General features: G+C 47.8%; 1 protein-coding gene across 5 annotated transcripts in view; it reads right to left on the minus strand.

The window, feature by feature from the left end:
* The window catches only part of LOC128336014 (rap1 GTPase-activating protein 2), a 196,884-nt gene that overhangs the window by 170,716 nt on the left and 5,051 nt on the right, over positions 1-21,117 (minus strand). For 4 of the 5 annotated variants that reach the window (XM_053275077.1, XM_053275072.1, XM_053275079.1 and 1 more), the window contains exon 3: positions 8,783-8,899. The gene's annotated coding sequence lies outside the window, so the exon portion shown is untranslated. Of the gene's footprint in view, positions 1-8,782; positions 8,900-19,571; positions 19,590-21,117 lie in introns of those variants that run through there. The other variant, XM_053275073.1, reaches the window with a different exon arrangement.

Consider the following 21,117-nt stretch of genomic DNA (forward strand, 5'->3'; position numbering starts at 1 on the left):
TGGAATACCTGGGCCATCTAATTTCTTATGGGACACGGAAGCTGACTGACAAAAGAAAGCAGGCCATTCAAAACCTCCCAAAACCCATATCCAAACGACAAGTTCGAGCCCTACTTGGGGCTGCAGGATTCTGTCGCCCATGGATACCTGGGTATGGGGGACTAGTGAAGCCATTACTGGAAATGACCTCCAAGGAGGCAGAAGATCCTGTGTTCTGGGACAAGGAAAGAGAGCGTGCTTTCCATTCACTAAAGCATGCTTTGATGCAAGCTCCAGCTCTAGGTTTACCCGATTACAACAAGCCCTTTGTATTATACGTTCATGAGAGAAAAGGAGTAGCATCAGGGGTCTTGGTTCAACCTTTGGGCCTCAGGAAGCGTCCAGTGGCCTATTATTCTGCACAATTGGACCCAGTAGCCCAAGGGACAGTGGGATGCCTAAGAGCTTTGGCAGCCACTGCCCTGCTAGTTAGCAAGGCCCAGGATCTAGTCTTGGGACACCCCCTCACTGTAATGGTCCCCCATGCTGTGGAGGCTCTCTTGCTGCAACACAACACTCAGCATTTTTCTAACCAGAGACTGAATCGTTATGAGATACTGTTACTGACTGCTGAAAATCTGAAAATTGAGAGATGTAGCACTCTGAATCCGGCAACTCTGTTGCCAGGGCCAACTGAAGGGGAAGCCCATCATGACTGTTGCCAGTTGGTTGAAATGACTGAGAAACCCCGAATGGATCTAACAGATGTTCCATTACAGAGCCCAGACTGGATTTTGTATGTGGACGGGTCCTCCTATATGACAGAAGGGACCCGAAAGACTGGGTATGCAGTAGTAACTGACCATTGGGTGATAGAGGCTGAACCCCTACCCCCTAGATTGAGTGCACAAGCAGCGGAACTTGTGGCACTTACCCAAGCTTGCAAGTGGGCCAAAGACCAAAGTGTAAATGTATACACAGATTCTCGCTATGCATTTGGGATCTGTCATGCTACTGGCCAGCTGTGGAAACAGAGAGGTTTTATTACCTCCTCAGGGAGTAAGGTAGCGAATGGGCAGCAGGTTCGAGACTTGTTAGAAGCAATACAACTACCCTCTAGTATTGCAGTGATGCACTGTGCAGCCCACACGCGAAACACAGACCCGGTAAGTGTAGGAAACAGGCTAGCAGACAACGCTGCCCGAGCCGCTGCTCTACAACCTCTCAGGTTGCAGGCCGTGCAGCAGTCCTTAGATGAAGACACCTCACTTAAAGGAGCCGTGCAGAGAATCTATGGAACAGTGCCCCAAGAGGAATTAGAGTCCTGGAAGAAGTATGAGGCTAAGATTGATCCTGATGGGGTTTGGAGAGTCCCGGATGGGAGACCGATTGCCCCAAAACTATTGCTGAGAACCTTAGCCCAGTTAACCCATCGAAATGGCCATGCCTGCAAGACCGGGCTGGCTGACCAGATTCTCCGAACATGGTTTGCTCCAGGGATACATGTAGAGGCTAAAAGGGTGGCCTCCATGTGCCCAACCTGTCAGGCCTTCAATCCAACAGGCTGCAAGCAGAAAATACCTGGAGCCAGACAATGGACTTATGCACCCTTCCAGCATTTACAAATTGACTTTGCAGACATGCCCCCACGTCAGGGTTTTAAACACTTACTTGTCATCATGGACCAGCTAACAGGATGGCCCGAGGCGTTTGCATGTAAGCGTGCAGACATGGCTGCTGTTGTCAAGAGCCTGCTGAAGGAAATTGTACCCAGGTATTCAATCCCTGAGGTAATAGATTCTGATCAGGGGGGACACTTTACTGCCAAAGTGTTGTCAGAACTGTATAAAGCCTTGGGAATTCAACAAGCTCTCCACACCCCTTGGCACCCGAGTTCCTCTGGGCAGGTTGAACGTATGAACAGAACGCTAAAGACTCAGATTGCCAAAATATGCTCAGAGACTTGCCTCACCTGGATAGATGCCCTAACTTTAGCTTTGTTTCATATTCGTACCCGCCCCAGGTCCAGGCTGAAGTTATCTCCCTATGAGCTCCTGTTTGGGCATCCTTCCATTGTCTATCGACCATTCTCTCCAGCCCACACCAGTTTGCTGGGTGGGGGATGAAGAACTAATGGACTATGTTATTTCGTTACAGAGACAGTTAACCTCTCTTCACAGATACGCTGCAGTCTCTCAGCCAGTACCAGTAGATACTGTACTGCATGACTTCTTGCCCGGAGACCAAGTGTGGGTAAAGAAGGTGTCCAGGAAAACCTGTTTGGAACCAAGGTGGCAAGGGCCTGTAACCGTGTTGCTAACCACACATTCTGCAGTTAAAGTAGCTGGTCGAGCGTCCTGGGTCCACTATACCCATCTGAGACATCACGTTCCCGGGGACGAGGAAGAGCCATGCAAGGTGCCCTCCCCAGAAGCAAGTGCAGCAGTATCTGGAGACCAAACTCCAGCCTCGAGGGAGCAACGCAGGGTGCCCTCCCCAGAAGCAGATGAAATACCACCAGGTGGTCGAGTTCCAGTCCTGAGACTCCGGAGAACCACAGAGGACGAGTGGGAAATCGATTCAGACATCGTGGGAGCAACGCAGGACTAGCTGCCTGGAAAGAGCTAGTCCCAGAAGCAAAGAGAAAACCAAGTTGTTGATTTTATGTACTGTTTAACACTGATGTAATATTGGCTCTCTTGCTAGTGTAAGAAACAGGGTGGGAATGAATCCACCCCACCCTTGCTGGCAACACTATCTGTCATTAACTCCAGCCATTGACCTAGCCCCTACCATAGTTCTGTTTGATGCCAATTTTGAAGCCAATTTAGAAACCACCACTTTAGACATTTGGGAAAGTGCTCTGTCTATTTTTTTGGATTTTCAAGTGGGGAAGTGTTTACTATAGCAGGGAAACAGAGGAAGTAATACTAATTTGGGAAGAGAACGTAGACACTGAAACATTCCTCTGCCTAAAGGAAACAGGCACCTGGTATAGAGTCCCGGCCTTTTGGGAGAATAGGTACTGGCCATGGGAACTCTTAATGTAATAGGAGTCCTTGCTGTTTTTTCTGTGGCCAATGGAGCATGGACCCCCAATAAATATATTGCCCTGTGTGGACATCTTGCAGAACACTTAAACAGATCCGAATGCTGGATTTGTTCACGACTTCCAGTATACCATGGGGGTGGGCTACCTCTTATTCCCCTCCCCCTTACAAACCAGACTTACATGCAACCAGAGTGGTGGGAGAAAGTTAAGGTGCCCCGGTTACGTTGCCCTAGCTCTTCGAAATATATAGCTTTAGCCTACACCCCACCAGGCGAAATTTGTTGAATATTAAAAGGAAAGGGGCCATCACTAGGAAGATCTAAGTGTAACTATTACTGGGCCCCAGCCAACAACAGCCTGCAGTGGGAAGGCAAGTGGTATGATCACTCACATCTATCCTCAATCTCAAAACCATTTATTGGAGCATTTTGCCAGATCTATTCCACGCTATGGCAGACTTCTAGAAATGAAACCTGTAACACAGGAGTTCGCACTGGAGTTCTCACCTCTTATATCACAGGGGATCCCTTCATCTCAGCTTTTACAGAAGACACGATACTTTTCAAAAATTATGTAGCGCTCTGGTGGATCTGTGGGCAGCGTGCATATGCTACCTTGCCCAACAATGCCTCAGGTACGTGCTATTTGGGATGGGTGGTCCCTGGAGTGAGAATTCTCCAGTCCTTTCCTTCTGGCTCACTACGTAACTACCGTAGTTTAGGCCCCAAAAGCACCGGAGAGGCTTGGATGCGCTCTATCTTTTTTATGTATGGAACTGGAGCAAATTATGATGATATACACCGTGTGTCCGCAGCCTTACAGGAATTCATAAATGAAACTACTAAAACTCTTAGCCTTATCAACCAAGAGCTGTCCGAAGTCCGACAGTTTGCCATACAGAACCGCCTAGCCCTGGACTTTGTTTTGGCCTCTAAAAATGGTGTATGTGGCCTTTTAAAACAAGAGTGCTGTTCCTACATTTCTGATTATAAAGTCAATATCACAGGTTCTATTAAACACATGGAGTCCATCAGTAATGAGCTGTCTCAGGTACAAAAGGGAGATGCTCCTGGATTGTGGAATTGGTTAACCGGATGGCTACCAAACCTGAATTGGCTCAAAGGACTCATTGTAACGCTTACTGCTTTAGCTATAGCTATATTAAGTGTATGCTGCTGCTTTCAATGCGTATGTAACTTGTGGAAAATGTGGCCTCAAACCCTGAATGGGCAGTTTCTCCAATTCCCCATGAGAATGCTGACTGAGCAGCAGAAAGCTAGGCTGCGCACGGTATATGTGAATGAAGCATATGCGAATGAGTGACCCTTTGCTCCCGATGCGGGACAGGGTCAAAGGGGGGACTGATAATGAAATGTTTAATCCAGGCCTACAAATAAGTATATAAAAATATATAAAAGTATGTATTAAAGTGTAACAAAAGTTTGGTTCACATCCCTAATGGAATATGAAGCTAACTGGAGGCCAGAGGTAAGAGCAAGAGGCCCCCTCCCAAGAATGTGGGTTGAGGGGCCCACCGAGGCAACAGGTACCAGGAGTGGTCAAGCACAGGCCATTAGTTGAATTCCTTCGCCAGCTGAAAGAGGGTCTGGCTGGTATGAGTAGTATCATCCAGATGCGCTCTGATGATACTCGTGCCGTTCATGACATGAAATAAAGCACTTTCTTTGAGCACGTACCCTTGTTGTTTGACTTCATTCAGTTAAGACAACAAGTATATTGGCGAGAATTGAGTCGAATCCTCTTTGGTTCTGGCAAGACGCCCCATTCTCTATCCAAGTGATAGACGGATGAAAGCAAAGTGGCTGAATCAAACAGGAAGGCTGGATTCTAGAGGGATCTTTTCCCCGCAACAATATTCCTTTTGGGGCAGTGCTGTGTACAATAAGCAGAAATTGTATAAACAATAAAATAACAGCATTGACTTTTTTGTTTAGGGGAATTCATGGATTCTGGAAACTATCCACCTTCAAAATCACCATCCTCCTGTTCTACAGTTTCAGAGTTATCTATCCAGGGTAGTGCTTCATTAGCATCATCATCAGACACCCACAGCCACATATCACTATCACCTAAAAGAAAGAAAAAATCCTTCCCTCCTGGAACCACCATAGATAAGTTTGTGATAAAAACTAGCAGATTAGAAAAAGAGTTAATTGATGAAAAAATTGCCCAGTTTGTTTATGCAACGAACTCTTCTTTCCATCTGACTGAGAACCCACATTTCATTAATAGGGTTCAGTCACTGAGACCAGGATACAGTCCACCCAGCAGAGCAGATGTTGCAGGGAAACTGCTGGATAAAGTGTATGACAGAGAAATGGAGCAATGTGCAACAGCTCTGGAGGGTGGAATTGTTAACCTAAGTATTGATGGGTGGAGTAATGTCCACAATGATCCTATTGTATGTGCTTGTATAACAACAGAAGAAGGGAAAGTCTTCCTTGCACAAACAATTGATACGTCAGGAAATGCACACACAGCAGAATACTTACAAGAAGTGGCAGTAAAAGCTATAATAACATGTGAACAAAAATTCAAATGTCTAGTACGCAGTTTGGTCACAGACAATGCTGCAAATGTATCCAAGATGAGAAGAAATTTAGAAGAGCAGGAAGGGAATACAAAGCTAATAACATATGGTTGCAGTGCTCATTTGCTGCACCTCTTAGCCAAAGACTTAAGTGTTCCAGAAATAAAGACTAATGTTGTTGAAATTGCTAAATACTTCCGTAACAATCACTTTGCTGCAGCAGCTCTGAAAAGGATGGGTGGAACCAAGCTAACGCTCCCACAAGATGTTAGATGGAACTCTGTGGCGGACTGTTTTGAGCAGTATATCAAGAACTGGCCTATTCTGATGACAGTTTGTGAACAAAATCGAGATAAAATAGATGGCACTGTCACGGCCAAAATCCTCAACATTGGGCTTAAGAGAAATGTTGAACATATGCTGAGCATCCTGAAACCCATCTCTGAATCTTTAAACAAAATACAGAAAAATAGCTGTTTTATTGCTGATGCTGTTGAAATTTGGAAGGAACTGAGTGAACACTTAAAAACAGAACTACACATGGACAGAATTAAATTACAAGCATTAAAAAAACGAATGGGATAAGTACTGTCTCCAGCTCATTTTTTGGCAAATATTGTCAATATCCAGTACCAGGGTCAAAACTTAAGTGCTGAGGAAGAGGAGTTAGCTATGACATGGGTATCCAGCAATCATCCATCTGTAATGCCAACTATAATAAACTTCAAAGCTAAGGGGGAACCATTCAAGAAATATATGTTTGCTGAAGATATTTTAAAGAAAGTCACACCAGTGAACTGGTGGAAGTCACTTAAGCACTTGGATTTAGAGACTGTTCAAGTAATGATTTCACTTTTAACAGCAGTAGCTTCTTCTGCAGGCATTGAAAGAATATTCTCTTCCTTTGGACTCATTCATTCTAAATTGAGAAATCGTTTGGGACCCGATAAAGTAGGAAAGCTTGTTTTTCTTTTCCAGATTATGAACAAAGAAAAAGATGAAGATGACGAGTGAGCTACAGAGGACAGTATTTAAGTTTTTCATGTGTAGGCTGGGCTGACAGTCTAAGTTTCTTAAAATATATATATTTTGTTTAGCCAAATTAGTTAACAAACATGGATGTTTGTTTAAGCAAATAACATATGTTGTAATGTTATTGTTTCTGTTGAATAAATCTATTTAAATTGTTATTATTAAGGTAATGATTATTTTTCTCCTTCCTAAGTACAAAGAAAAGTTGTCCAAATATGAATGATTAACCTATTAAACTGGGGATAAAAAAACTAATATGAAAAGTTGTTATTCTAAAAATCTTCATCTACTTGCATATTAAAGTTATACCAGCAAGAATTAGTCTTTATGTAGAAAACTATGATTTAAATCAAGCCTTACTGACTAGTGATTTAAATCGTGATTTAAATAGTGAATTAAATCAGTTTGATTTAAATCAAATCCACCCTGCTTTCTAGTCAAGTCATTTCCCCACTGCGCCTGTGCCATTAGGTGGCTTTTGCTTGGACACATATATAAAGTATCCAGGATGGTTGACCAGAGAGTAAACGGGGCCTTAGGATCATAGGAAGCTGCATTCTACCGAGTCAGAGCCTTGGTCCATCTAGCTCAGCATTGTCTACACAGACTGGTAGCAGCTTCTCCAAGGTTACAGGCAGGAGTCTCTCCCAGCCCTATCTTGGAGATGCTGCCTGGGAGGGGAAATGGCACCATCTCTATTCAAGCTTGCTGATGCTCTTCCCAGAGCGGCCCCATTATCCCCTAAGGGGAATATCTTTCAGTGCTCACACATAAAGTCTCCCATTCAAATGCAAACCAGGGTGGACCCTTCTTAGCAATGGGGACCATTCAAGCTTGCTACACAAGACCAGTCTCCTCCTCCTGCATCTTCTCCAGAAAGCTCTTTATTCCATTTGCAAACAGTGATGATCCAAGACCCCAACGTGCCTGAAGCAGGGCGTGAAATGAAACGCATGCGGGCCCATTCATGCACCCTCCATATCCCACCTCTTCTCCTCTGCCTCCTTCTCCGTTATGCTGGTGATGGTCACCAGTGTGTGCACCCTTCTCCACCATCTCCCCCCTGACTATTGGGGAAGTGGCAGAGGAAGTTGGGGAAGGCAGTCAAGTCCCAAGGACACTGTATGGAGGTCATCTCACCAATAATCCCAGTCATTCCCCATTTGAGGCAATTGCCTCCCTTTGCCTCATGGAAGAATCGCTCAGGACAGCATAGGCAGCACAAGAGCAACCGCCCTGAGCCATTTTGGAAGGGCGGTATACAAATCAAATCAAATCAATAAATAAACAAACCCCATTTCATTCTCACAAGTAACCCTTTGAAGAATGCGCATAAAGCTTCACTTTATGGCCAAGGAGGAGGAATTCAGAGCATCACTAATAAATGATCTGCAGCCATAGACTATCTCAAGGAGGGCGGTTAGATAAGAAATTTACAACATTTCAGACAGCAAAACCACAGAATTTAAGGCAGGCACCTTCATTTCAAACCTCAAAAAGGAATCCAAATACTATATATGGATATTGTAATATAATAGTAATAAAACTGGATGGTTTGAGAAACTGCTCAACTAATCAAAATATAATACATCTAAATTAATAAAAAATATATCCATTGGTCCCAAATATAACGAATACAAAATGATCATTGAGATACTCTATGTCCAACGGGAAAGTCCAATAGTTCATTTCAAAATTGCTGATGAAATGGGAGAAGTATGGATGCATGTTCCCAGTATCATGTTTTAATTAGAAGATGAAGTATCATGTCATGATTTTGCCAGTATCGGATCCCTTTTGTGTTGTTGCCAGATGTGTTTCGAAAATATCAAGTCTTCTTCAGTGGCAATTGTCTACTATTTGTCTCCACCCAACATTACATTTGCTCCTGTTGGCTTCTCCCTTTCAGAGAGTAAATCACCTGTGTTGTATATAGACAGAAGTTAAGGCAGGAGCCTTAACTTACAATTGCCACGATTCCCGGACCGTGGAACGGATTTGTAAGAATCTAACCTCTTCTCTTAAAAACAACTTCAACATTATAGACAATTTAAAAATCTAAGAATGTTATTTATACATCAACCAACAGACCTGGACCCTCCAGGTTCTCCCATAGAGAATCCCTGTTCCAGAATGATCCAGAATCCAGAGCAAGTTTTTGGGCTCACCTGCTTGGGACATCCAGATCCACTCTTTTGACAATCCGATGCTAGTGTTGAGAGTAGAGCCAGTGGAACGCCGTCAATGTCCTCTCCTCAAACAGAAAATGGCCTTCTCTCACATACCTGAAACCAGGGAAAGCAATTTAGGACTTTTCAACATTTTTTAGGGCAAGGCTGTAAATTCTAGTAAGGAGCACCCAGACATCTTCTTCTGTGTCCTCTGAACATCACTTGAGCTTCCACTCTGTGCTTACCCACCAACAGAGAAGCAGTGGATGGGACCAAAGAGCAGGGACTTCTTGATCATGGCCCCTATGCCCCTGGAAAGCCCCCCATTATCTGCTAAAGGCATACACATTTTAAGGAGATGGACAGACTCCGGCTGAGTTCGCTCATTTAGAAGTGTATTTCTCTTAGGAAAGAACAACTGTATTTATCTGAATCCAAGACTGTTATTTATTATGTATTTATTTAACACACACACACACACACACACACACACACACACACACACACACACATATATAGTCTGTGGGCGGTTTACAACAAAACAAAATAAAGGACAACAGAAAAAATTAAAACATTAGTTAAAATACATGACAGCAGAAAAACAACATTACAACAATTTAAAATTTTAAAACAAGGTTTAAAATGTTTAGTATTTAGTGTCCTCGCCCTCGCACAAGTTTTTCGATGTTAAAAATCAGCCGGCAGGGGGAGGTCTTCTTAAATCCAAAGTCCTCTTTCTTTTGGGTAAATATAGGCACAACCTGAAATTAACCTCTGTTGTTTTCTAAGGGGCTCACCTTAAATTCAGAATCATTGCAGAGGGGAAGTAACTTGCCGAGGGAGCAAGAGGTTGCCGGATCGAGCCCCTGCTGGTATGTTTCCCAGACTATGGGAAACAAACTATGGGAAACACCTCTATCAGACAGCAGCGATATAGGAAGATGCTGAAAGGCATCATCTCTTACTGCACGGAAGATGGCCATGTATTCTACCAAAGACAGCCACAGGGCTCAACGGCACAACTTTACTTTACTTTGAAATGTAGCAAGACTAAAGGATGTGGTTATCAAATGTCCATATGGCCTCAAAATTAGGGTTGTCACCCAATGAAAGAAATCTTTGTTGATTTATTGAATAAGGTTACGTGTCAGAAGTTGTGATCTCTCTTCCCCCGATATATTTTCCCCAAGTGTCATAGGAAGCTACTTTCTACCAAGTCAGACCATCGGTCCATCTAGCTTGGTATTGTCTACACAGACTGGCAGCGGCTTCTCCAAGGTTACAAGCAGGAAGCCTCAGCTTGGAGATGCTGCCAGGGAGGGAACTTGGAACCTTCTGCTCTCCCCAGAGCGGCTCCATCCCCTAAAGGGAATAACTTACAGTGCTCACACGTAATCTCCCATTCAAATGCAAACCAGGGTGGACCCTGCTTAGCAAAGGGGGCAATTTATGCTTGCTACCATCCACCTAATGGCTCAGCGGGGAAATGACTTGATTATCAAGCCAGAGCTTGCCGGAGGGGTCTCTGACGTCTTCCCATCCCCTTGCTGGCTTCCCCCCGTGAGTCTCCCTGGGCTGTTTTGGGGCCATTTGGCCATTTTTTGGGCTGCTGCGCATGCACATTGGTCAAAAGTAATGACTTACAGCCCTCGGCAGCAGTAAGTCATTACTTTTTAAACTCTGTTTTAACACCCCCCCGCTTTCAACCTCAAACAGGGCCCAAACCAAACTCGAACTGAATTGGGCAAAGCGCTTCTGTACATATCCCCACACGAAAGCCATTTGGGTTCTCAGGAAATGCCTTAATATTCCCCCATACTGTTTGCTGAGACAGCCCCCGGTTAACAAAAGATTAAAACTTCCCAGAACAAGTCGCATCTTAAGAGATAAAACCTCCTTTGAAAGCCTTGGGGCAGATGCATCCTGCTCTCACAGCTTGATGGACTTCTCTTTCCACGGCCTGCCTTCTGACTTGCTTAATTTTGAGAAATGTACATTTGTCACGCTCACACACGAGGCATGTTTCCCTTGGGTTCCTCTGACAGGAGCAGCAGAGGGTCAGATCCGGCACTTAACTCCTGCAGTGACAACACCTACAGCCTCCTCTTCCATCTCCTCTGAAAGAGATGGTCATTAGACCTTTGTCGGAAAAGGGGGTCTCTCTTGAGACCCCTGGTTTTAATAACTACCGGTTGGTTTCTAATCTCCCCTTTCTGAGCAAGCTGGCGGAGCGTGTGCTCGCAGGCCTGGTAGCTGGAGAGGGTTTTGGATAGATTTGAAAAAGATGATTCCCCAATTCTTTCCCAGAATGGGTGAGAATCATTTGGACGCCATGTGCGTGTTGATGGTAAGTACCTGCTCTTCGTTTTCTTAAAGTTCCCTTTTTAATTTCCCCCAAAGTGCTCAAACAGCCCATTGAACTGCGGTTTGGACACAAATCCCTATAATAAACCCTTGCTAAGCAGGTTTTCCCCTGGTTTGCATTTGAATGGGAGATTACAAGGTCATTCACACAAAGCAAAAACTGTTCTTGCCAGGTTTGGGAGCTGTGTGTACTCCCAAATTTCAGTGGTGTGGAAGCCAGGTAGGAGGAAAAGCTGGCTAGAAGAGATTGTGTGGAAGCAAGGATTGTGTGGAAGCTCCCTTGCTTCCACACAATCACTTCTGCCCCGGTTTCCCTCCTACTTTCCTTCCACACAAGCTCTACATGTGAGCACTGTAAGATCATGATGATGCTTGATTTGCAAGGGACGGGGGGCAGTGTTACCCATTTGGGGTTCTCTATTACAAGACATCAAGGATCATCAAGAAGTGCCCCATGTTGTTTAATGTCCACACAAAACAACTGGGGGGATTCACTGGAGAATTGGGCGAGGATGTCAATAATGTGTAGACGATACTCCGCTCCGTCTCACTATGTTGTCTGATCCAAAGGAGTGGGAGGAGGTTCTGAGCTGCGGTTTGTGATGGACTGGAAATCCAGGAGCTTCGGTGCCTTACAATTCCCCTCCCCGTAGAAAAGCAGGCCGCAGCTACTAGTCTAACCACTGACCTTTACTCATGAAGCATCCTCACTACTGGGCATATTTGCCCTGACAAAACACACTCCAACTTCCCTTCAACTGCACTCCCGTTTCAGAAGCTAATGCCCACCTAACATCACTCCAAGTATCATGGCAGATGCTGGCACTTATTAAATAACGTTGAAGTAATGAATCAAGCCTTCTTTCTCCAATTACAGAGTGCTTCTTCACCTCTGTGTCGGCAAAAATATCGGTAATTACAATTGTTCCTTGGCTTTAAGACGGGACAAAACCGTCTTCCACGATTCCCTTTCAGCAATCAGGAACATTCGTTAATAAGGCTTCATTTGCATATGAAATGTTTACCATTAGGTGATTCCTTGTTAAAGACTAATTACGGTTATTTTTACTCTCTCTCTCTCTTTTCATATTCCTTTGGGGGAGGGGGAAAAAAAACACCAGACATCAAAAGCAGATCTAACTGGATGCATGGCATATGTTCTAGGAGGAAAAAATAAGGCAGGGGAAATGAAGTCTGCAGCTGCTATGGTGGTGATGGGAGGGGGGGGTCAAAGGTAAGGAGGGGAGGGTCAACAGAGATGCTTTCATGTTTTCGTTTTTAATTATCAGCTTGGAGGCAAGACCAAACACTTTCCCTCTCGTCAATTTAGCAGAAGCCACTAAATTGGGCAACTCAAACGAGGACTGCCTTTATTCCGGGCGATTATGATGTATGGCCCTTTTATAGGTAGCTAGGTAGCTAGGTGTATGAGTATGATCGTTGGCGAGTGTGACAGCTGGAATCACCAGTCACCAGCGATGAAAGGAGGAACTCTTTTGTATTCACCTGGAGCGTTTTCAGACAGCAGGATTTACTGCGGGTTTACTGCGAGTTCGAATTTGCCCCACAAAACTGATGCAACGACTGGATTTCCCCCCCACCCGATAGAAATTGGGCTACACTCTAAGGTGCAATGAAAAGCCCATACCGTGTGTGAAGTGCTCCCTGATAGCCTGCAGGGACTTCGGGGGAAACCTGGCCAATACGTACATCTTCCATTCTGGAGGAGAAGTGAGCTAAAAGCCCCGTCTGGAAATGCTCCTGGAAGTGGCAGCCGAGGTAAGGGGTAGTTCTATCCCTGTGTATTTTGCTGAGTGTATAGCCCCAAACGGTGTGGCCAGCATCTTTCCCTTGGGGCTGGCTGGGGTAAATGCAGCAGAGGTGAACCCGGCCGCTGTGCGAGGTTTGCAGTACAGATCATGGGTACCTCTGTCCCGTGTTTGCTGATTGTATAGCCCCAAACCTGACACGGGCAGCAGACATCAGCAAAGGCCTGGCGCCCACATCAGGTTAGGGGCTATACGATCAGCAAACACGCACGGACATGAGCCTGCCGCTGCCCGTGCTGATGTCGGCCACCCAGGCCAGGCCGGGGGTGACACAATCAGCAAACACACGGCAGAGGTAACCCTTACCTCGATTGCAGACCTTGTACAGAGACCTCTGGCTTGGCTGCGGCACATGCACCGGTGACGGCTGTGGGGAAGATAGCACTTGCAAGGGGCGTGGCCTGATCACCGGAGGGCCCGCCCAAGCCCTTTGGATCGCGTTCCCAGCCAGCATTTGCTGGCTGGGTGCATATGTATTTCCCCTTCTCTCCCTCACTGGAGGGCAAGGAAGGGAAATTAATGCAGCCAGCCAGCAAATGCTGGCTGGAACTGAGCTCTGGAGAGCATGCAAAGGCTCTCCGGAGCCCAAGCCACGCCCCCTTTGCAAGCCCAAGCCATGCCCCATTTGCACATGGCGTCATGTGCGAGGAGTGCTCCGGCAACCTTTTTGATTGGCAGCCGGTGTTCTTGAACCCTGCCACTCAATGATGGCTCCGCCCCGACAGAGACAGGGGTCACCCCTGGTGCATTTTGCCCAGCCGGCACCAAGGGAAGGTTGCTGGCCATGCCATCGATTAGGGCCCAGCCCTGACTGGCAGCCCAGCTGAGGTGGGATCAATCTTGACTGGTGAGAGCTCCTTGCAGCCGCTTCCACCTTCTGCTGCTCCCTCCTCCTTAACTCGCACACACCCCCTGGCTGGCAGCGTGAGTTATACTGCCCTTGGGCTCTCCCCTGCTCGGCTTTCGCCCAGCCCTTTCCTAGTCCCGACGCAGCCCAGGGCTTCCTAAAGGCAGGGCCATCCTGGTGCCTTGCATCCTCATAGGATGCTTCCTGAACAAGTCCGCCAGGACGTGATGGGTGGCGTGAATGGGCGGACTGAGACTGCTGGCGTCAGAATGACGTCCGCTTGGCTGCAGCCAGTCTGAACGGAGAGAGCTTCGCCGGTGATACAAAGAGCAGCCTGCGGCCTAAACAAGCAGGTGGAATGAATGAGAGGGGCTTCAAATTATTTGGGATTTGCTAAGCAGGGGCTGTCCTGGTTTGCATTCGAATGAGTGTGAGCTCATTAGGGGATGGGGCCATAGGTCAGTGGAAGAGCATTTGCCTGCTTGCATGCAGACGCTTCCAAGTTCCCTCCCTAGCATCTTCAGGTGGGGCTGGGGGAGACTCCTGACCTTGAAGAAGCCCCTGCCAGTCCGTGCAGACAGTGCTGAGCTAGATGGATCAAGGGTCTGACTCAGTAATTGGCAGGAAATAAGTGTGGGTAGTAACAGAGAGGAAGAGGTCCTCTGGTGCTCTGCTGACCATGCAGCAACGTCTCCAGCCAGTGCAGCGAGTGGGGAGGAGCCGAGAAGGTGGCTGCTTCGGTGTGCAGTGGGGCTAGGGGGAAACAGGGAAATGTGGCAGCAGACAATGGCAATAGACAGGGCCTTGTCAGCCACGGCTTGTCCACGGTGGTGAGAGTTTCCCCCTGCTTGGGCGCCGGACAATTAAGCATCCCGCAGGAGTTTGACATCCTGGCCCCGAGGGGAATAGCTTAGACTGCTCACACATGTCGTCTCCCATCCAAATGTTATCAAAGGCAGGTTGCCAATTCATGCTTGCTACCACAAGGCCAGCCACCTAATGGCGCAGTGGGGAAATGACTTGACTAGCAAGCCTGAGATTGCCGGTTCAAATCCCCGCTGGTATGTTTCCCAGACACTGGAAACATCTATACTGGGCAGCAGTGACATAGGAAGATGCTGAAAAGTATCCTCTCATACTGCACGGGAGGAGGCAATGGTCAACCCCTCCTGTATTCCACCAAAGACAACCACAGGGCTCTGTGGTCGCCACGAGTCGACACCGACTCGACGGCACACCTAACCCTTTACCACAACACCAGACCTGGCAATGTGCACAAAACAAGTTTGCCGGGTTTGGTTCAAGTCCAAACAGGACTCAAACTGGACCGGGCATGTTTAGTTTTGGCACCCCCGAAGCAGGCCCAAACTGGCCTGGTGGGTTTGCCTCAACCTCGAGCTGAACTACGCCCAGTCTGTCACGCCCAAACGGCAGCCTGGCTCGGTTTGAATTTGAACTGGTTCTGGCCCGGTTGAGGGCTGCCATGGACATTAAATGTATTTTTTTTAAAGGCGGACTTACCCCCGCCGAGGGCTTTGGCGGCTTCAGGAAGTGATGCAGTTCTCTGGCATTCCCCCGCTCCCTGCTGGCCTCCCACTGGTCTGGTACTGGCCGGTTCAGCCCATTATGGCCCTCTGTAAGTGCACAGTGGGGATTTTTGACCCTGCCACACATGCACACAGCCCATTTGCATGACCAGGTCGTGACCCGGGTTGTGATCTGGCCACTCAAATGGCCCATGTGCAGTGGTCTCAGAAATGGTCACTGCATGCTCTCAGAGGGCCAAAATGGCCCCAAAATGGGCCAATCCGGCTGGGTGGGGGGAGAGAGGGGACCGCCAGACCCCTGCAGCTGCAACAGCACCCCCCAAAGCCATCGAAGCCCTTGGCCGTGGTATGTCTGCTTTGAAGGGGAACAAATTAAAGTCCATGGCACCCTCCAAAGCAGGGCTGGACTGGGCCGGTTGGTTTGCCTCAACCTCAAGCCAAACTAGGCCCTGTCTGGCTTGCGGTTGTGCCCTCAAAACGAGCCAGTTTAGGGTTGAGCAGGCCTGAGGTCGAACCGTGTTGCACACCTCTAACCCAGCCTCCGTCCTCCATCCCTGCTGAGATGAGCAAAGGCGACATGGAGGCGTGCACAGGCACAAGCTGCCCCTAGTGGGGTCTGCTGAAGCCGACAGTCCTGAGCGAGAGGGACTCCAGAGGAGCTGGTCTGCCGACTCCATCCCGGGCCTCCCGCTTCCCCAGCTGCTCTTCAAAAGAGCTGCTATCCAGGGTCCTACATTTCTTCCGACAGGCTCCAGCCTTGACCGCCTTTCTCCTTCTTTCTTTGTGCTTTGATTGAGCGAGTCGGCAATCCAGGGAGGTGCCCAAGCGGGGCAAGACCAGTTGATCCCCTCTCTTTTGCCACACTGCCAGCAGGCTGACCATTCATCAGGTAGAGCTGTGCAGGCCACCCCCCACCAGTTTCTGGCTGGCCAGGCACCGGCTTCTTCTCCCACCCACCCACCCACCTGGCCAGCCACCGGAGCCACCCACTGGCTTCTTCTCTCGCCAGCTTCTTCTCCCGCCCGCTGCTGCTGTCTGGCCGGCTGCCGCTGCCATTTCCCCCCCTCCTGCCCATACCCGTGGTGATCTGGCAGCTCCCCAAACTCTCACGAGAGCTGCCACGCATGGGATTAGCCACGGGTACGTCTTGGAGAATTAAATATCAAGAATATAAGAGGATAGTGGGCAGGGGTCTGCGAAGAGAGGGGTGGCGAGGGAGGAAAGAGCCCCTTCAGGAGAAGGAGGCTGCCGTTGGGTGAATTAGAGGAGGAAATGAGATGAACAAGATCTGTTAAGAGAGAGAGAGAAGGGGGGAAGAGAGAAAGAAGGAAGGGTGAGGGTGGGGAGATCTCTGAGGTGAGCAAGCAAGGACTAGCATGCAGATGCTCTGTGATTAAGTTAGGTTCAGCTAGTTATGACTTATTTATTTAGATCTCTGTAAATCACGTTGGGAACCTTTTGTTGAAAAGTGGTATGTAAATTTCTGTCCTATTTGTACTACTACAACCAAAATTTGCCAAGCGGTTTACATAGAAAAATAAACCATACACAAATCAGATGTATGTATCATACATACGTCAGGGCTCACCATCGAAAAAGAAACGTTGAGATTGACCCCAGCAACAGCCACTGGAGGGATGCTGTGATGGGGCTGGATAGGGCCAGTTGCTCTCCTCCTGCTAAATGTAAGAGAATCGCCACTTTAAAAGGTGTCTTTCTGCTCAGTTAGCAGGAGTCGGAGTCGGAGAAGGGGTGGTAGTCCTATAGCTCACAGCCTCATCCATTAACCCTTCCTTCCCAAGGCACTCTTTGGCTTTAAGGGCTGTGCCCCTCTTCAACCTGGACACACAAGAGGAGGCTGCAGGAACCAAAAAACCAAGAGGTGCCCTCTGGCCACGCTTCGGAGACCTTGCCACACCCACGTGCCGTGGCAACCAATGCAAAAGCGGCAGCATGGACCCTTCCCTTTCCACGATCAGGCAGCCAGCCCACCTGGCTTCTGTTCAGAGGCCTCGGCAGTCGTCCAAAGACAGCCATTCTGTCTGGGCTCGCCTCCAGGTCTGACATAACTTCCCCAGAGCTGTAACCCTGCAAAGGCCGTTTGAGCATCCTGTCTTAAAGACAGGGTGCGAAACTATGGAGAGAAAAACCGACAGAACCCACAGGCGCCCCTCTCAAGCCCCTGCTTAAGAATGGGCTGCATCCAGTAGAGGCCCCCTTTTTAGAGACCGGTATTAAATCTCCCTCCCTCTTGTTCCCATTTGCTACCTGAGTACAGGGTTCCATCGATCAGGACCACTTTTAAAGCATCAATTTTCTTTGCCTGAGCTTTGCTATTCATAAACAGAATGTTTGCTGATATCATACTTTCCAAAAGCATCTGCCTGCTTGCATGCAGGAGCTTCCAGGTTCCCTCCCCGGCAGCATCTCCAAGACAGGGTTGAGAGAAACTCCTGCCTGCAACCTTGGAGAAGCCGCTGCTGCCAGTCTGGGTAGACAATCCTGAGCTAGATAGTCTGACGATGCTGGCGGGCAGGCAGGAAAGCAAAGCAACCTGCAATAGAACAAAGTCTATGGGAGGAAAGCTGGTCTGGTGGTAAAGTTGAGTAGTAAGCATGAATTGTCCCATTTGCTAAGCAGGGTACACCCTGGTTTGCATTTGAATGGGAGGCTACATGTGAACTCAGTAAGATATTCCCGTTAGGGGATGGGGATGCTTTGGGAAGAGCACCATATAATAGCCGGCTTCTAACTTTGGCGCTGCATGTATATATTGTGAAAAACCCGGGTACACCACACGTCAACAAAAAGAGTTCCCAAAGCAGTTCACACAGCAAAAAGAATGCAAAGAGAGTTCTCTGCCCCAAAGAGAGCCCAATCTACAAAGACAGACAAGTTAAACACCAGCAACAGAACTGGAGAGCTGGTCTTGTGGTAGCAAGCATGACTTGTCCTCTTTGCATAGCGGGGTCTGCCCTGGTTTGCATTTCAATGGGAGACAACATGTGACCACTGTAAGATATTCCACTTAGGGGATGGGGCCGCTCAGGGAAGAGTGGAAGGTTCCAAGTTCCCGGCCTGGCAGCATCTCCAAGATATGGCTGAGAGAGATTCCTGCCTGCAACCTTGGAGAAGCTGCTGCCAGTCTTTGTAGACAATACTGAGCTAGATGGACCAATTGTCTGACTCAGTAGAAGGCAGCTTCCTATGTTCCTATGACAGTTCCTACTAAATTTGAGAGCCCCACACTTTGGCCCAGTTGGCAGGGCGGGCTCCCAAGAGGGCCTTAAGAAGGCTCCCGATCCCTAAAGGGACCAGTTACCCACAAAGAAGATACCAACAACCAGGGGCATAGCAAGGTTGGAATGGGCTCAGAGATGAGATTTTAAAATGCCACCCAACAAAGTCCAGGGCCTCCACACACCCCAGGCTCTCAAGGATTTAAGTCTGATATTTCAAAGTAAGTATGCTGCCTGGAAATACATTTCACGGAATACACACACACACACACACACACTTCACAATATATAGTGATATACATTGAGTACTATATATTTGTGCTCCTTTTAATGCCTAGAACACACTGGAAACACTAGTTATCAAAACGGGCCCCTCGCTGCAGATTAGCCAAGGAGACTGTCAACCCTGCAGTGTGAGCCTCTGTCTGTTTTCTCAGGATTCTGAACAAATCCAGTCAAGTTTGATTCCAGGAGGTTTTTCACAGGAGGCTTTTAAAGCCCTTTAACACGCCTCTCCTCTGGAATGGGGGGGCTGCATCCACACGTTGGCCAGACTGATCCTGAAGTAGTCCCTGCGAGTTATTGGGGAACAGTTTACACGCAAGAAAAATAAAATAAAATAAAAGCACAACACACATGCTTGACAGTTCTCACTCAGACCTTCTGGGTTGCAAAACAACTTGAACAGTTGAAGTGCATTTATGAATGAATGAATGAATGAATATAATATTGTTTGTTCCAAATGTTTTTGTAATTTTCTGCCACGAAACAATCCACTTATAGGACCTTTTATATAGTTTTTTTCTTTTAAAAAGCCAGCAAATGCTCCAAGCTGTTTCCAATTAAATATTTTGAAACTTCTCAGTCTCTTCCCACCGCCTTATCAAAGCCCTACAGCAAGCAAGCAGATCCCTATATATGCTGTGGGGGGGCAACCACAAAAAGGAATTCACATTTTACCTCCATTACTGGCAAAGGCTGGGCTGGCTGGGCAGAGGCTCTTCAGAGAACTGTGGTGGGTAAGGTTAGCCAGTGCTGGTCACTCTGCCTGCCTCCCTACTCGAGTTCAGGCTTCAGGGAGGCCTGCAAGGAGGCCTCTCAGGAACCCCCACCCACCCACCAATCAGCTGAGAGGCGGGGAGAGAAGGAGCTCTCTAGCAGCTTGCTGGCTGCTTAGATTGCCAGCCAAGAGGGCTGGGTGGGCAGTGGGGAGTCATGTGACATGTCTTGGGGGGGCCCTTCGAGGCCGTGGGCTCCCAGATGACTGCCTCCCCTTGTCTAATCAAAGTTACGCCCAGGCCAGCAACAGCCACTAGGAAAGTAGGCAGTGGCCTTAAACCCAGGGGTATAGCTATGACTGAGTGGATTTGAACCCAGTGCCCCCCTGCTCGACCCCTCCCTATTTTCTTCATTACCACCCTCACTCCAAGAGGCCGCCAGGGAGAGGGGCGAACACAGGCCCCCTCTCCCCTAGTCCATCTTGCTCAGCACTGTCTGCAAGACAATCGTCTTCAAGACTTGGTAGATCATTCTTTGTCCTCATTCTATATTCACAACAACCCTGCAAGGGAGATGAGAGGCAAACTGGCCCAAGTTCAGCCTAGTGAGCATCAGGGCTGAAGAGGGACCTGAACTCGGAACCCACGGAGCCCAGGCTAACACTGTAAGCACTAGACAGATACAATACGAATTTGACGGATATTTATATGCCGCTTTTCAACAAAAGCTCCCAAAGCAGTTTACAGCGATATAAAGAAATAAATTAGCTGTCCCCCTGTCCCCAAATGGCTCACAATCATAAGAAACATAACCACAGAAACATAAGGTAGGCACCAGCAACAGCCACTGGAGGGATGCTGTGCTGGGGATGGATAGGGCCAGTTGCTCTCCCCCTGCTAAATAAAGGGAAGCACCACTTTGAAAAGGTGCATCTTTCGTTTAGCTAGCAGGGAAACAAAAAAAAAATGTCTACTGATAAAATAATATGGGAGGAGAGCTGGACTTCTGGCATCAAGCATGAACTGTCCCTTTTGCTAAGCAGGCTCTGCCCTGGTTTGCATTTGCATGGGAGACTACACGTGTGACCACTGTAAGACATTCCCTTCTGTAAAATGGGGTCATTGCTCAGTGGAAGAACATCTGCATGCTTACACGCAGAAGGTCCCAGATTCAATCTTTGGCAGCATCTCCAGGAAGGGCTGGGGAGAGACTTCTGTCTGAGACCTTGGAGAGTTGCTGCCAGTCAGTGTAGGCAATCTTGAGCTAGATGGACCAAGTGCCTGACTCAGTATAAGGAAGGTTCCTAATGTTCCTAAGTCTCCGACAGAGGATCTTCCTCCTTTGAAAGTCCATGCAGCTTCCAAAAGGAGGCACCACGGGCACTGCCCCTCCAATGATACCTGCACCCCTCCTCGGATCAGGACAGCCCCTTCTGCAGTCCTGCTCCCTTAAACCAGGACTGCCTGCTTTCACCATCCACCCCTCTCCAAAGTCCCCCTCGCCCTTG

This window comes from Hemicordylus capensis, chromosome 12 (assembly GCF_027244095.1).
Source record: "Hemicordylus capensis ecotype Gifberg chromosome 12, rHemCap1.1.pri, whole genome shotgun sequence".
NCBI lineage: Eukaryota > Metazoa > Chordata > Lepidosauria > Squamata > Cordylidae > Hemicordylus > Hemicordylus capensis.